Below are 18,514 nucleotides of genomic sequence, written 5' to 3'. Positions count from 1 at the left end.
AATAGGAGCTTCTTATTTTCTATGAGAAACAGCGTTTGAGGGTTAAATATGACCAGGCGTCCACATTTTAAAAAAGTATTTTATATTTTTTTCTATCATGCGGAAGTACTTAAATTATTGCGTTAAAAAGAAAAATAATAATTCTTTCCAATTTGTATCAAATATTTTAACTGGACTCCATTAGTAAAATGATTAAAATAGCCAAAAAGAATAATTCATATATCTCACCGCTATCGTAAAAATCGGTTTTACTTTAAAAATTATTTATTATTTTTTTATAATATGAACAAGATAAAAGTGAAGGTACAGTTTTCTTACAAATTCCTCAAACAATACGTATGTGTTTTCAAAATATCGAATTGTTTCAATCTTTCTGTGATTTTAGTAAAAAAATAACTAAAAATGTGGTCAACGTTTTCGACAAAATTTTTCAAGTTTGATACTATATTTTGAAAAAGTAACGTTTATTTTAAACGCATACACAGGAAAGATCACTTTATCTAGTTTCTAACACAGTATTTTTTTCACGGAACATTAAAAAAAAGATGTATATAGCGCATTTGAAACGCACAGAAAACATTACAAACTGTATAAAAGTGATGCAAAACTGAAGAGTTAATAAATTAATTTTCAATTTGGGAGGCGGGAACGATTTATTGGATAACCAACATCTCTGCTATAGGTCACCTCCAAGTAGTTCGCTACGTTTGATGACTTGAGCAGGAGTGCCCGTGTTCATCGGGTGAGGTGTGTTCAGGATGATCATGCTCAATCTGCCTCCTGTAGCATACCAGGTCTGGAGAGCCTGGTTTGTGGAGACCCTTTGACCTCTCTAACTGGCCATGCCTTGCAGCGGAAGGGAAAGATTCATACGTCCGTCACTCCAGAAAAGACTGATCCCTAGATTCCTACCCACCTTTGATACTTTTTTCTTTACTAGAACTTCTTCTCTTTCCTTTCTGTTGTGTTCATACAAACAGGTCTCCAACTCGTCTTGGAAGGAGTTTATAAATAATTGGTTCTTTTAGATTAATCAGGGATTTATTATTAATTTTTCGAAGAAAACTTCTTCTAACTGCTTTTCACTTTGTGATGGCATTATTTATTTTTTATTAAAACACAAATAACATTGTTTACATCACTTTATTTCGATACAAAATCTCAACATGTTTCATGAACCAAGTTCACTTCATCAGGAGCACAAGTATACTAAAGTTATAATTAAAATTAGGTCTAGAAAGAAGAGGTAGAAGGAGTGGGGAGGGGTAAGAGTGGGGGAGGGTTATTCAAAGTAGGAATTAAAATGTCATTAGACGGGAAAGACCGGGTAATTGGGAAAATATTTAAAATGGGGTTTATAAAAAATTTTTGTTTATTAATAATATCTGCTTTCATATTCACGTGTTTTCTTATTTCTAGGATTTCAAAATTATTGATTTGAGATACCTTGTAACCAGAATGTAGTATTTTAAAACCTGAATTAATATCGAAAGTATGGTCGTTATTTAATAAATGTTCCGCAAATTCTGATTCACAGTTTCCCTTTAAAGCCCTAAGATGTTCTTTAATTCTGATCTCAAAGTTTCTATTAGTTTTTCCTATATAAAAGGAATTACAATCATTACAGTTGAGTTTATAAACACCTGATTTTTTAGTTTGACTATCAATATCTTTATTATTAAGAATATATTTTTTAATTTGTTATTCGTATAAAACGCCGGTTGAATAGTGAAGGGGATGTTTTTATTTATAATTTTGGAAGTATCATTATCTACAAATAGAATTCTACGCCATTGTTTGTTTGTATCTTTATAAATAGGATAAATATAAAGTTTAAAGAATTTATGTTTAATTTTTTTATTTAGTATTTCATCTATCAATTTATTAGGATAGCCGTTATTAGATGCTATTTGTTTTATGATATTTAATTCTGAGATATAATTAGGATCCGACAAAGGAATCGAAATTAATCTATTAAGCATAGAATGGAAAGCTGCGACTTTTTGAGAAAAGGGATGATTTGATGAATTATGAATGACAATATCAGTGTACGTATCTTTACGGAAAATATTAAAATCTATTTTATTACCTTTTATTGTTAAATTTAAATCTAAGAAATTTAAACTCTTATCTATACCTATTTCTAATGTAAATTGAATATTTTTGTGTATTTTATTTAAAAAGTTTAAGAACATGTTCAATTGTCTTTCTGTTCCTAACCAAATGCAAAAAATGTCGTCCACATATCTCTTCCAACAATATAAATTTTTAAGTAACAAGGCACCGCTATTAAAAATCTTATTTTCTAAATTATTAATAAAAATGTCTGCAATCAAAGGACTCGTACTGTTCCCCATGGCCAAGCCATCCTTTTGTTTAAAAATTGTATTGTTAAATTGAAAATAATTTTGTTTAAAAATAACTTCGAAAAATAAAATGAGGTCATGGATAAGGTCTTTCTGTAAGTTAGATGAATTTAACAAATTATTGATGATGGTTTTACTTTCTTCTATTGGAATACTAGGGAATAAATTTACTACGTCAAAAGAAACCAACATAGCATGATTAGGAATTTCCAAATCCTTTAGATAATTAACTAATTCTAACGAATTTTTAACTGTGTATGTTGGTTGAAATATATTAGCATTATTAATTACAGTATTGATAGCTGACGCTAATTTAAAAGTTGGGGCATTACAATTAGAGACTACTGGCCTAATAGGTTTGTTCAGTTTATGTATTTTTAATAGGCTGTAAAGCTTAGGAATTTTTGGGTTAATTAAAATCAAATTTTTGTTATTTTTCATGTTTACAAAGATATCACTTTTACAACGTTTAACCGCTTCTTTCACCATTTCTTGACACTTATTAATAGGGTTATTTAGAATTATTTCAAAATTGTCCCCTTGTAGAAAATCCATTGTCTTGTTAATATAGTCAACTTTATCCATGATGATAACACTGTTACCTTTATCTGCCTTCGTAACAACCAGATTTTTTTCCCTCACCATTTTAGAAATATTCTTAGCAATTTTTATGTCAGTATTAGAAATTATATTCTTTTCCCGATTAGGAACTGTTTTTTTGTTGTTAATGTTTTTTATCCCTTCAGCACATTTATAATGGAACGATTTGGGTTGATTTATTAATGCATTGTCCATATCCACTGCCAACAACTCTAATTCTTCTCTATTTTTAATATTAGAATTATAATGCAAGTTATGATTTAGTCCTTTATTTAATAATTTTAACTCTACCTCCGCAAACTCATGATTAGACATGTTAATCACTCGATCATGGAATTTAAACTGTTTATTTTCAGTTGGTGACACTACCGCATTAACTTTTTTATTATTATCACACAATTTTTTAATTTTTTTGTCAAGAACAGTTTTCTTTTTGTATGCTTTGATACTAGCTATAGATCTAACTTGATCATCAAACAGGTCCCATTCCAATGGGTGTAAAGCACTAGCCAATTCCATATGTAAGAATTTAAGTTGAAGTTTAATAACATTCCGTTTTTTATAACCACTTTTTAAGTCCTCTTTTAACCAACATATTTTGGCTTTCTTAGCCGAATTTGAAGATGATTTAAATTTAAAGTTAACGTAATTTGGAATCACTTGTCGTTTTAAACACGTTTGCAAAAAATATATATTTAAACACATTAGTCTATATTTAATCAATAACTTTTTATACACTTTAGCCTTCATTGCCGTACTCGCAAATAATAATTTTTCGAAGAAAACTTCTTCTAACTGCTTTTCACTTTGTGATGGCATTATTTATTTTTTATTAAAACACAAATAACATTGTTTACATCACTTTATTTCGATACAAAATCTCAACAAACTGTTCTTGACAAAACTGTTCTTGACAAAAAAATTAAAAAATTGTGTGATAATAATAAAAAAGTTAATGCGGTAGTGTCACCAACTGAAAATAAACAGTTTAAATTCCATGATCGAGTGATTAACATGTCTAATCATGAGTTTGCGGAGGTAGAGTTAAAATTATTAAATAAAGGACTAAATCATAACTTGCATTATAATTCTAATATTAAAAATAGAGAAGAATTAGAGTTGTTGGCAGTGGATATGGACAATGCATTAATAAATCAACCCAAATCGTTCCATTATAAATGTGCTGAAGGGATAAAAAACATTAACAACAAAAAAACAGTTCCTAATCGGGAAAAGAATATAATTTCTAATACTGACATAAAAATTGCTAAGAATATTTCTAAAATGGTGAGGGAAAAAAATCTGGTTGTTACGAAGGCAGATAAAGGTAACAGTGTTATCATCATGGATAAAGTTGACTATATTAACAAGACAATGGATTTTCTACAAGGGGACAATTTTGAAATAATTCTAAATAACCCTATTAATAAGTGTCAAGAAATGGTGAAAGAAGCGGTTAAACGTTGTAAAAGTGATATCTTTGTAAACATGAAAAATAACAAAAATTTGATTTTAATTAACCCAAAAATTCCTAAGCTTTACAGCCTATTAAAAATACATAAACTGAACAAACCTATTAGGCCAGTAGTCTCTAATTGTAATGCCCCAACTTTTAAATTAGCGTCAGCTATCAATACTGTAATTAATAATGCTAATATATTTCAACCAACATACACAGTTAAAAATTCGTTAGAATTAGTTAATTATCTAAAGGATTTGGAAATTCCTAATCATGCTATGTTGGTTTCTTTTGACGTAGTAAATTTATTCCCTAGTATTCCAATAGAAGAAAGTAAAACCATCATCAATAATTTGTTAAATTCATCTAACTTACAGAAAGACCTTATCCATGACCTCATTTTATTTTTCGAAGTTATTTTTAAACAAAATTATTTTCAATTTAACAATACAATTTTTAAACAAAAGGATGGCTTGGCCATGGGGAACAGTACGAGTCCTTTGATTGCAGACATTTTTATTAATAATTTAGAAAATAAGATTTTTAATAGCGGTGCCTTGTTACTTAAAAATTTATATTGTTGGAAGAGATATGTGGACGACATTTTTTGCATTTGGTTAGGAACAGAAAGACAATTGAACATGTTCTTAAACTTTTTAAATAAAATACACAAAAATATTCAATTTACATTAGAAATAGGTATAGATAAGAGTTTAAATTTCTTAGATTTAAATTTAACAATAAAAGGTAATAAAATAGATTTTAATATTTTCCGTAAAGATACGTACACTGATATTGTCATTCATAATTCATCAAATCATCCCTTTTCTCAAAAAGTCGCAGCTTTCCATTCTATGCTTAATAGATTAATTTCGATTCCTTTGTCGGATCCTAATTATATCTCAGAATTAAATATCATAAAACAAATAGCATCTAATAACGGCTATCCTAATAAATTGATAGATGAAATACTAAATAAAAAAATTAAACATAAATTCTTTAAACTTTATATTTATCCTATTTATAAAGATACAAACAAACAATGGCGTAGAATTCTATTTGTAGATAATGATACTTCCAAAATTATAAATAAAAACATCCCCTTCACTATTCAACCGGCGTTTTATACGAATAACAAATTAAAAAATATATTCTTAATAATAAAGATATTGATAGTCAAACTAAAAAATCAGGTGTTTATAAACTCAACTGTAATGATTGTAATTCCTTTTATATAGGAAAAACTAATAGAAACTTTGAGATCAGAATTAAAGAACATCTTAGGGCTTTAAAGGGAAACTGTGAATCAGAATTTGCGGAACATTTATTAAATAACGACCATACTTTCGATATTAATTCAGGTTTTAAAATACTACATTCTGGTTACAAGGTATCTCAAATCAATAATTTTGAAATCCTAGAAATAAGAAAACACGTGAATATGAAAGCAGATATTATTAATAAACAAAAAATTTTTATAAACCCCATTTTAAATATTTTCCCAATTACCCGGTCTTTCCCGTCTAATGACATTTTAATTCCTACTTTGAATAACCCTCCCCCACTCTTACCCCTCCCCACTCCTTCTACCTCTTCTTTCTAGACCTAATTTTAATTATAACTTTAGTATACTTGTGCTCCTGATGAAGTGAACTTGGTTCATGAAACATGTTGAGATTTTGTATCGAAATAAAGTGATGTAAACAATGTTATTTGTGTTTTAATAAAAAATTTATTATTAATCCGCGTGTTATAAAGTTGTCTCGATAGTCGACCTAACTAGAAGCTGGCTAATTGGAATCTGAAACAGTAAGTTTCTCTGGGAGCCTTCCCACTGGCCCTGGCGACTACAGGCCACTAGCTCCATCTTGCGGGCTTCCACGCAAGTTCCTTGAACTGCCATCTGTGCATACATTTATTTTATTTTTATTTTTATAGTCTATCTTTTTCCTTTTAAAAATGTTTCTGTATGTTATGTTATGTAAAAGCTTGTTATGTAAAAAAACTTGTTATGTAAAAGCCCACCAGGGCGTTGAAATTAATAAAATAAATAAATAAAATAAATAAATACATATATGAAGCTCATACTTCCCAACACTTTCTTTAAAAGACCCTCCACATAGCATCAACAAAGATGACACAGGCCTTATGAGATTTTTTTCCTCAGAGCTTCATGTGTGGAATTAATTTAAACAAATAATAATAGTTTAATTCGGTACTTCGCTTTAAATCAGATTAGCGAGACATTCTTCGATGATGAGAATGCGAGTTCCCAGAAGACGTAAGTAAAGTATTCGTGCACAAAAATATGCGACGCGCGGCCATGGTGTATTGGACAGACTGCTGTTGAATTTGCCCTATCAAATCTCTAAAATAAAGTGGAAATCTTAACGACATGAGTGATGAAGTCGTGTAAAACAATATTCAGCGCGCAGCCCGGCGTAATGGACGGACCTACGGTCGACTTTGCTCTAACAGGCCTGAAAAAATTTCAGGCCAGTATTTCTGATGAAGATATTACTAAAATCTCAAATGTTTCTAGAGAGATTCCTCGGGAAGTTATTAATTCATAGCCTAGAATTATACTTACTTTATGCTCTCCGCTAATTTCATAGTTAAAAAACGTTTCTTAAAATATTAAAATCGTTTTACATAAAATATTGTATCAGTGAGGTCCTGTTTTTATCAATCTTAAATTTAAATAACTTACATGCGTAGGGACCCCTCTAAAAACATTTGAGATTTTAGAAATACGTTCATCAAAAATAATTAAAATGTGAGCGTCGAGCAAACCCCCGTTACTATCATGTCACCTTAAAAGTTCTTAGATAAATATGTCACATACGAGATATCTTTTATTATCCCACCATATTTTTCATACCTTGAGAACACATTTTATGACTACCTGCCCAAATTATCTTTATTTTAGTTCCAATTAATATTTAAAATCGGTTCAGTAACAAGATCTGAATCTAATTTTGATATTTCAAACCTTCCTTATTCAATTCCCTTTTTACAACCTTTTCATTTTTTAAATTCTAGCGTTTTGTAAACGACACAATTTTTAATCCCTGTACCAATATTATATTGAATTTCTACCTCATTCAGATTTTATATTATAGATAGGTGCGTACTTACGTAATTTTTTAATCACGTAGTTAGTTTTGTAATTTTTTTAACATAAAGTAAATGTATAATTATTTGATTTAACCGTACGCTCGCCTTGTCTACGATTTACTTGCGGACGTTTAGGATATAGCGTTAATAATCCGACAACAAATAATACGAAGGTGTGAACTGGACCTAAACTGCCTTTGTACATTTTGTAGGTAATAAACGTTAGGTGTAAAGTACAAACATTGGAATGGAGAATTAATAGCAGCAGGAGGTGATAATGGGTGCCGATATAATGATACTTGCGTTGTTGGGCGAACTATACAAATATCGTGGTAAATGATAAGGAATCTATTAAACCATTAGTGTGTGCAAATGAATGTGCCGGAGGGTTGCTTTATTTTTAACTTTAGAAATGAGCAGCTGTGATACGTATGAAAATGACAAAAGTTCTGATGAGAGAGAGGAGAGAGGAGAGAGGAGAGAGGAGAGAGGAGAGAGTAGAGAGGAGAGAGGAGAGAGGAGAGAGGAGAGAGGAGAGAGGAGAGAGGAGAGAGGAGAGAGGAGAGAGGAGAGAGGAGAGAGGAGAGAGGAGAGAGGAGATAGGAGAGAGGAGAGAGGAGAGAGGAGAGAGGAGAGAGGAGAGAGGAGAGAGGAGAGAGGAGAGAGGAGAGAGGAGAGAGGAGAGAGAGAGAGAAGAGAGAAGAGAGAAGAGAGAAGAGAGAAGAGAGAAGAGAGAAGAGAGAAGAGAGAAGAGAGAAGAGAGAAGAGAGAAGAGAGAAGAGAGAAGAGAGAGAGAAGAGAGAAGAGAGAAGAGAGAAGAGAGAAGAGAGAAGAGAGAAGAGAGAAGAGAGAAGAGAGAGAGAGAGAGAGAGAGAGAAGAGAGAAGAGAGAAGAGAGAAGAGAGAAGAGAGAAGAGAGAAAAAATGTTTCTTCTTCTTTTACCACCAATTAGTCAGATTTAACCTCAAACGCCGAAATACCGGAAACTATCGTATTTGGTCCCCGCGCAGTGTGCACTCCCATGATCATAATGGTATATTTTTCGAAGAGACATTCGTAGTGGTTCCTACCTACGCATTAGCGCCTCTATAACTGTCTCGTGATTTATCACGGGTCTGCGTTAGTAATCACAATCAGAACATTGATTTAATAGTAGATAATAAAATGTTTTATTGTGATTTGAGGCGTCCAATCATTCTTAGATTTCATTTCAAATTACTCAAACGACGCACCTAACTATCTACCCATATGAACAATTACATAGCATATAGTTTTAATGATCCGATATATCATTAAAATGATCCAACTAATTATGCTCCCTCGCTCGGCAGCGTATGTTCCTAGGAGATAACTTTATTGTATCCGTATTTGTACACCGTGTATAAAGAGAGATTATCCCAATAATGACAGAGATCACCAAAATTCCCCCTTAAAATCAGGGGTTTGAAATACACTGTAATAAGTCTCACCATAAAGAGAGCTTTCTTGTGTTTGATGGGGGGATTTATACTCAATTAATAAAATTGTAATGTAATAAAATTAATAATGTATGATATTTAATATGCAGCAGTAATAAATCAATCTGTAAAAAAATAAGTTATTTTACCTTGATACTATTTTTAAATTTAAAAAAAGGGTTTGACTGATGATTGAACCTTCCTACCCAGGAACTTGAGTCGTCAACTCTACCAACCTCGTCAAATGCCGATCGAGTAGAACCGATATTTATTTCGTATAATGCGTTTTCTTTTCTCACTTATGAAGTCCTATGTTAAAGATGTATTATATTATAAAGCCAATAAAATATATTTTTTAAATGTATCTATTGCTTTCAGTGTAGATATAATGTGGACGACTCTGACGGGGAATGTTTTAAAAAAAGATCCCGACAAACGAAATTTAAAAAGGCTGATTTGAGAGGCTGGTGAAAAATTAGCTTATAGTACTAAAAGTCAACCGTTATATGTATTTTTTCAATGTAATCTTTTCAAAAATCAATGCATTTCTAGCATCACTCATACACAATTACTTCAAACCAGTCAAAAATTAATAAAACCGGGTTCCGCAGTTGAAATGACTAAATTTGATTAGTTATTGGTCAGTATAAAGTAAATGTAGTTAAAATGCAAAAGGGTGTGATCGACGAATTTGATAGCGTTAATGTCATATGACAGTTAAAAGATGCTGTCGATTGCAAGCACAGAGAAGAGATTCCATTGAAGATGAAGACCACCCAGGGCAAATTAAAGTTTGAAGTGAGAATGCGCTGACGTTCAAATATATAACAAAATAAATACGTTTTTTTAATGGGTTGTCGCTTACTTCTGTATTTTCTTTAGTCATTGCTTTAGGCATATTTTGACTCTATGATTATCTACATATGTTAAGACGTATTATTTCATATCTTTCTTAAATGAATGCCGCATTCCTGATGAAAAGGCATCCATAATAAATTTAAAAGTCCGTGGAGAAAACGGGATGACCAATTAGCTTTACATTCCTTTTGATGCGTTATTAGAACGCTCATAACTTTATTGGTACATTCACAGAATACTGATGACGTGTCGTTTCATCAACTGCATAATTTTGATGATGCACTTCAGTAAATGAGCTGAATAGTCCTTAATTCTAACAAATCATACTAACATTGTCTACCGTCTGACAATATTCATACATTCTGTTATTCCAACTTTTGATACAATCTGAATCAAGCATTTGATTCACTTGTTCATGAAACGTCTTTCTAGGATACTCCTGATTTCTTTTTACAAACATACGTTTAAACAAACAAAAAAAATATTATTATTATTACGCAAACTCACATAACTTGTTGTATAATTCTATAAAGTTAGCCATCGTCGTTTTCAAACACAACAAGGAGCCTCTAAATATTCCACCAATCTGTCTAGAAGGAAATATTATACTTGTGGCCTGACAGGTTAAATACACGGGACATGTCCTTACAGAATATATTCAGGATATTGAAGATATAGAAAGACAAAGAAGAGCAATTAATATACGGGCCGGAATTCTCTCATGGCGGTTCTACCACTGTAGCGACGATGTCAGAAAATTACTATTCAAAACATATTGCACTGCCCTGTAAACAACTGAGCTGTGGACGCAATAAGTGGATAAGCTGAGGGAATGCTACAATCATTTATGGTGGCAACTTATGCAACTTCCAAGGTACTGCAGAGCCTCCAACTCCAGAAGTTAACCAGAAGGAAGGTGCACTCATTGCACCGACTAACCAGCTTGTGGGGCAGGACACAAAAGTCAACCAACTTCATTGTCGTGGCTGCATCGGAGTAGCTCTACTCTCCATTCAATGAGCGATGGATGAAGATGATGCGGCGACCTACCTGATTTTACCTACCAATTCTATAATTTAATTTTCAAATTCACTTATTCATAAGATATTTTTATTTAATAATAATGATAACATGTCATGCCACTTCAAGTGCGCTTTACTATAACAAACTTAAAATCGGTAATTTAGTATTAGTTGTCATGTTCTTAAAATTATTCATTCAGTGTGTTACCCAATACGGATCTAATTTTATAACACTTAATATACTGTTTATTTATTTATTTATTTTGTAAGAAACAAACAGCTTTTATATAATATGCAGTGATAGATATAAATATACAAGTTAATTGAAGTCAAGCCACAGACGTTTCTTATGTTAAAGTGCATTAGAAATGAAGTTTTAGTTTCTTAAAATTAATTTGGTGTTAAAGGAAGGGGAGAGGAAGAGGAAAATAGGAAGAGGATAGGAAGAGGAAAATATGAAGAGGATAGGAGATGCTGCCGATACATTCCATACTCTCATATTAATAATCGATCTTACGCATTACTTCATATCGATATTTCTTTAGGTTATTACCACAAATGTCAATGCTGTAAATTTTTTTATTATATTGTGCACATATACGAGGAATTGGGGAATTTTTTCGAATGTTTGTTCTACACGAGGGTAGATAAAATAAATCAGATTGTCGGGTTGATCTAGACGGAATATGAAAATTTATTAAATTGGTAAGTTCTGGTGAGTCCAGACCATTATTTAGGATTTTAAATAATAGGATTTGATCAAAAATTAAACGTCGTGTTTGGAGGGAGTTAAAATTATGAAATTTAATGAATTCGGTATAATTTGAGAAGTGTAAGTTTAGTTTATAATTTATGTGTTTAAAAAATTTTCTATTCTTTCGATATGGGCTTGGTATAAAGGAGTCCAGATCGGTGTACAGTGTTCCAGGTGCGGGCGAATATATGAGGTGTAAATGGAATATAGAGTTTATACCAAGTGATGACAAAACTTAGAATAACAATAACAGCAGGACATGAAAAAACAAGAACATTAAAATTATAACATAATATAAAACAGGAGGCAGTTTGTGCTCAGAAATGAGAATCTTCTGAGCAGACATTTTAAAAAGGTACAATAAGGAGGCAACCGAAACCAAACAATTACCGGAAGTTTTAGAATATGGCTTCTTATAAAATATTGAAAAGAAGTTAATATTTAGATTGATAAGATTTTTTAAATAATTTTGTTTTTAAAGCCCGTTTAAATTCATCCAAATTCTGGAGATTAGTAAGAGCTGAAGGAAGTCTATTCCAGATGAGCGGGCCTGTTACCTTTTACGTTTTTCACTTTATTTTTATTTATTATTTGTATTATAAATGTAATATTTGTATATATCTGATTTAATATATAATCAGACTGGGATTGCACGATCTTCCCAGTCCCGCTGGATAATTTTTTTTTTGTATTTCTTTGGCATTCACTATGTAACAATTTCTAGACATTTTTTGTTTTTAATGAGTTTTTATTATTCACAATTTACATTTGTTACGTATAATTTTTTTTATAAAATTAGCGACGGGTTTCGACACGTCCGTGTCATTAACTAGCTATTTTAAAACTAAATTTTTAAGTGCAGAAATATGGGGTTTTATTTAGTTTGGTTCTTTGGTGGGAGGGATTTGAGGGAGGGGGAGGGGGTTGAGAGGGAAACGGAGGGAGGAGTCAACATAACGGGGAACATTGTCAATAGAGGTGATTTGCAAGGTGCTATTATTTTATTTACTATATTAATGTTTGAATTAATTTTTTTGTTGATTTCTAATGTTTCTAAAGCGCACAAATTAAAATATTTATTAATGTTAGAATGTTTAAACTTAGTTTTATCCCGGTTGAAGCTATGGCCTGTCTATCAAATGATTAGCGAACTCGGAGAAATTATTATTTTTTAAACATAGTTCGTGTTCCCTAATTCTGGTTCTGAAATTTCTTGTAGTCATACCTACATACTGCGAGTTACAATCATTACACTCTAAAGTGTATATCCCATTTTTATCTAATTTATTTGAAACATCCTTGTTATTAATTAAGTTTTTTTATTTTATTTATTTATTTATTAAACGCCATAAAAGGCTTTTACAGTAATGTGATACATTATATTATAAGTTCACAGTGATACATAGGCGAATATTAGTATTAAATTGAAGAACACAACAATATGTATATAAAACCATAAAACGACATTGAATGTGATACAGCTGAAATTTTCTTAAGGCATAGAATGCTACAATAATAGAAAACACTTCATTTAAACAGGATAAAATATACAGAAAAGGTGACTTGCCAACAGATATAATCTAGCAAAGTATTATAGTAGCGCAAATAGTAGTGAGTTTATTGTTACAATCAAATGTATATCTCAACTTGGCCACTATGGCCGGAGTGTATGGCAAAGTAGCTTCAACAATTCAATTAGAATTAGTGTAAAAAGCTGTCGAAATATTAACTGGTAACATGCGGGATATTTTTAAGGATAAGTCGCCTGTATAAAGAAGTTTTTTTATATATTAGATTTTTACTAGATTGAGTGTTATTATCTCCACTATAAATGTACTTTTTATAAAATATTTTGGTTTGTTTCTTATTAACTAAACGATTAATTATGTCTGGTTTATATCTAAGCTGATGTTTAAGTCTAAATAATTTAAATTGTTATTATCGTTATGTTCCAGTGTAAATTTTATATTTTGGTGAATGTTTTTAATAAAAGTGAGAAAATTATCTAATTGTCTGTTGCTACCTGTCCAAATTACAAAAATGTCATCAACATATCTATACCAAACAAATACATTAGCTAAAAGGGAAAGTCCACATTCGAAAAGTTTGTTTTCAAAGGAACCCATAAATATTTCAGCAAACAATGGAGAAGCGGGATTTCCCATTGGGAGACCATTATGCTGTTTATATAATTTATCATTAAAGGTGAAGTAGTTTTGATTGGTACAAATTTCTAAGAAAGTGGACATTTCCTTCACAATGGTTCGATCTAAATGGGAATTATTTAAAATGTTTACAATTAGGTTTTTACATTCATTAGTGGGAATGCTTGGGAAAAGATTAACAACGTCAAAGGACACTAATTAACTGTTGCTAGGTATGTCTAAGTCTTTGATTTTATTTATTAACTCCAAACTGTTTTTAATTGAACGATGTGATCTGAATAAATTATTAGATTTGAATAAAGATACAAATTTAGAACATATATTATAGTTGGGGCTAGAATATGCAGGAACAACAGGTCTAATGGGGATATTTGGTTTGTGAATTTTCGCTAAACCATATAGTTTAGGAGGCTGTGGATTAGTTAATACTAGATGATTATATTTAGGTTCACCACATAGTAAAGGGCAGCTTTTGATTGTCTTCTTGACATCTTCTTGAAATTTCTTTGTAGGGTCTTTTGGAAGAGTTGAAAAGTTATCACTTTTTAAAAAATCTTCTACTTTATTTACGTAGTCTATTTTGTTCAAAATCACTATGGTATTTCCTTTGTCGACTTAGGTTAGAGTTAGATTATTTTCTTTTATGGTTTTTTCATGTTGTTTAAGGTTTGTTTTTCAGTATTTTTGGAGGAAATATTGTTATTATTATTTTTATTTTTAAGGTGTTTTTTGATGAGTTCAGAAGATTTATATTTAATGGAATCTGCGCATTTGAAAAGGGCTTGATCCGTGTCGTTGAGTTCGCTAATCATTTGATAGACAGGCCATAGCTTCAACCGGGATAAAACTAAGTTTAAACATTCTAACATTAATAAATATTTTAATTTGTGCGCTTTAGAAACATTAGAAATCAACAAAAAAAATAATTCAAACATTAATATAGTAAATAAAATAATAGCACCTTGCAAATCACCTCTATTGACAATGTTCCCCGTTATGTTGACTCCTCCCTCCGTTTCCCTCTCAACCCCCTCCCCCTCCCTCAAATCCCTCGCACCAAAGAACCAAACTAAATAAAACCCCATATTTCTGCACTTAAAAATTTAGTTTTAAAATAGCTAGTTAATGACACGGACGTGTCGAAACCGGTCGCTAATTTTATTAAAAAAATTATACGTAACAAATGTACATTGTGAATAATAACAACTCATTAAAAACAAAATATATATATATATATACTATCATACTTCTTACACCCCTATCTAATTCAAAATTATAAAACAGGTTTTATTTCAGCTTAAATCGCCATAAAATTCCTAGGCAAAATTCCAGCAGTTCAGAGTACGAAAAATGCATTAAGTTGATCGTAGTTTCGCTAAATTATTTAAATTCAGTTCACTGGATCGCGCTGAAGGATCGGGAAAATCATGTTGAAATGTTTGCCTTTGCAAAGTTTCTCAGTAAAGTGACTGAGAACTATAAAATGTGATGAACTTTAGATCTCAAATGCAACAAGATGGAGCTGAAAGCTGCCGCTGGATAAACCTTAATAACGCCGATCAAAGCTCGTATTGCCGTCATAAAATGTAAGAGCCCGTCGGAGCTTCGTGGAGCTTAGTAATTGCGAGCTTTCCATCGCAGTAATTCCTACGTTTTAAGCTCCTCAGAACGTAAAAAGATATCCATTTAACGTTTAATATATCGTGAAGCCTCAAGAGGATAGAAGCCATCTCAATGCGGCTTTAATCAGAAAATTGTCATTTGGTATAGACTTATATAATTTGATTTCATACATCATTTTTCATCTGGTTCTAAATCCAAGCCAAGGCTGGCGGAGATAAATAATGTGAATCACATCTTGGTAGCACGTCAATCTTGTTACACTTCAGAATTTAGGAAAATTTAATAAAACAAAGAGAAAAGCTCGTCACTTGAATAATGTATTATTTTTCATGCTATTTTTATGGTTCCCATCCGTATCGGAAGTTAAAAGTCAATTTTTTTTAGATACTTTGCCATCAATGAAATTAGGCTTATTAGACAGAACATAACTTCTAAATAAATAACTAACAAACCATCACGCCATTTCTCCACAGGTGTAGACAGAGAGGACGGACCGCTAAACAACTCGATCTTGGCACACACTCCTTGCCTCATTCACATTAGACACCGTCTTGTACACACTCTTGTATTCTTCTGACTCTTGATTTGGCTAGACTCAAGTATTTGATTCGACTTTCTCGACTTCTTCTACTGTCCACAATTGTGTCATATATTCTCCTTACGCTCCTTTCTTCATTCAATCGCTCTACATGCCCAAACCATTTAAGCGTGCCTTTCTTCATCTTAGTCATTACGCTTACCTCAGCCTTGCATTCTTGCATTTCTCAAACGACTTATGGTTTTACACACATACGCCTCAGTGATCTTATTTCTACAGCATTTATACAGAGAACATAAATTTTAAAAAATGGACATCAAGTCTCGGATCACAACATATCAAATATCAAAGATTTTATTAAAACCTGTTTATAAGTATGTACCTATTAGTGATGGTGATGGTACGATGTTAAATACCTGTCTATAAGTATGTATTACTGTTGGTGATGGTATGATGTTAATAAGATTATTTTACCACAAAACTATGTACATAAATAACTGTTTAAAACGATACTGGTTACAATACTCCAGCGATCACTCTCTTTATTATTTTATTTCATCCATAAACATACATATAGATTTTTTTAGAAAAAATGGTTTTGTTTGAAATACGATGGCTTAAATTTGAATCCCAAAGTTAAATCACTCTGAACTCGGCTCAATGACATGAGAATCAATTGCTGTTGAATCAACAGATGGATAAAAAAAATTCAGTGGGGGCAAAGGCCGGAAATTGAATTCATCATCCCCTGTATCTCGGAGCGTATGGCATGTCAATTTCAACTTCGAGCTTTATAAGTAATTCCACTCGTGGTACGAGTATTTTTGTTGATTTTTTTATTCTGTCATCGAATGATTATGTTTAATGATAAACTATTGTTTAAAATACAAGGTTTTTTCATCACAAAGGATAACATATTATTTTTAAGCAATAATTATTAGTCTGAAACACCTATACATTGAATATGATCATTTTTTTCTGGGAAGATTTGTTTCAGGCTAATAATTATTGCTTAAAAATAATAAATAATTCATAAATTTAATGTTTTCGCGGTGGTAAAAATTTTTTAAAAGATGCCTATTTTTTATAATTTGCTCTCTTCGTATTTATTTAGTCATATTTTGATGTTTTTATTTTATTTCATTTGTCTTCATAATTTTTACAATTTCCTCAACTTCATATTTACATAGCCATAATATTTTGATGTTGTTTATTTATATGTTGTTTAAAATTTAATTTTTAAAGGCATTTAAGTATTTCACATTATAATTACTTTAGTAAAATTAAAACTTAAATATTTGAACAAATCTTCCTAAATATTAATACTAATAAAATGTGAAATCTTGTAGATACTATACTATATATCTGTAGTATAAAATTTTAATTTAAAAAAATAATAATAATTTTTGTTTTTTAAACTTACGAGTACAATTATGCATTTATTGTGAAAATGGGGTTTCTTGGATAAAAACACGACCTTTTGTCATTATAGCATCGTGATGTTCGTTGTTTGCTTTCAAATTGCAATGTTTACACCCTCAACACCCCAAACAGCACCGCGCTGCGTTTGTCTTCCTCCCCCCACTGTTCTTGTAGTATTCCTACCCTACAGCCACCCACCCCCAGCATTCCCAATATCCGCAAGCAAAAAGAAAGACCCGTCGGCATGTCAAAACTAAGCGTGGTACAGGAAATGGTTCCACAGCTTCGTGAGAGATTCCTGAAGGGAAAAGCAAGTCACTGCAGATATTACGTGCCTCGTTTGTAGTTCCACACTCCCGGCTCTCTACTGCCTACTACCTACTGCCTACTACCTACCGCCTTCTTCGAGTGCCTTCTCGCTGGATGAATGAAAAATCAATAATTCAACCTATCCCAAACTTTGAATATTTTTTTTGGTTTTTTATTAACTTATACATTTATAGTGTTTAAAAAAAAACCCAATACATTTATTTAATATAGTAAAAGAACTGGCAATTTTACAGGAAATGAAATCGGTTAATAGGCACATTTTATTTTAAAAACACATTGTATTGGTTAGATAACAATGAGAAAAAACTATTTCAGTAACTGAAAATGGAAAATAATGCACTTTATGAGCTATTTCTTTTTAAAAAAGTTCAATTTATGCTTCGATATAACAATAATTCCACGTCGAATTTAATTTAAACAAAATATCAATTAGAATGCATTATTTGCTGAAGTGGTTTGTCTAGAAATCAAACAATCAAGTGATTTTTCGCCTTATAATCTTGTCTAGCTACATTGTAATTTCGTTCACTTATATTTAGATTGAACACTTTTAAACAAAAATATTGAGTTCTTCGTTTTCAGGCTACCGGGAAGGAGATTTTAAATGTGCAATGTGCTTACCCTCGTGGCCCATTCTTATTATACCACTTTCAGACTGTACTGTATTCGTGTATAACTTATTATATTATCATGTGTAGTGTTCGTATACTTGTGACGTATTTTTATGAATGTCGTATTCATGTATATGATGTATTCGTGCAGTTTTCAAATATTCAGTAAGTTCGTATGTTGAAATAGTGTTT

Source organism: Hesperophylax consimilis, chromosome 5 (assembly GCF_061612785.1).
Source record: "Hesperophylax consimilis isolate HC1 chromosome 5, BYU_Hcon_1.0, whole genome shotgun sequence".
Taxonomy (NCBI): domain Eukaryota; kingdom Metazoa; phylum Arthropoda; class Insecta; order Trichoptera; family Limnephilidae; genus Hesperophylax; species Hesperophylax consimilis.
This window is presented reverse-complemented; position numbering follows the sequence as displayed.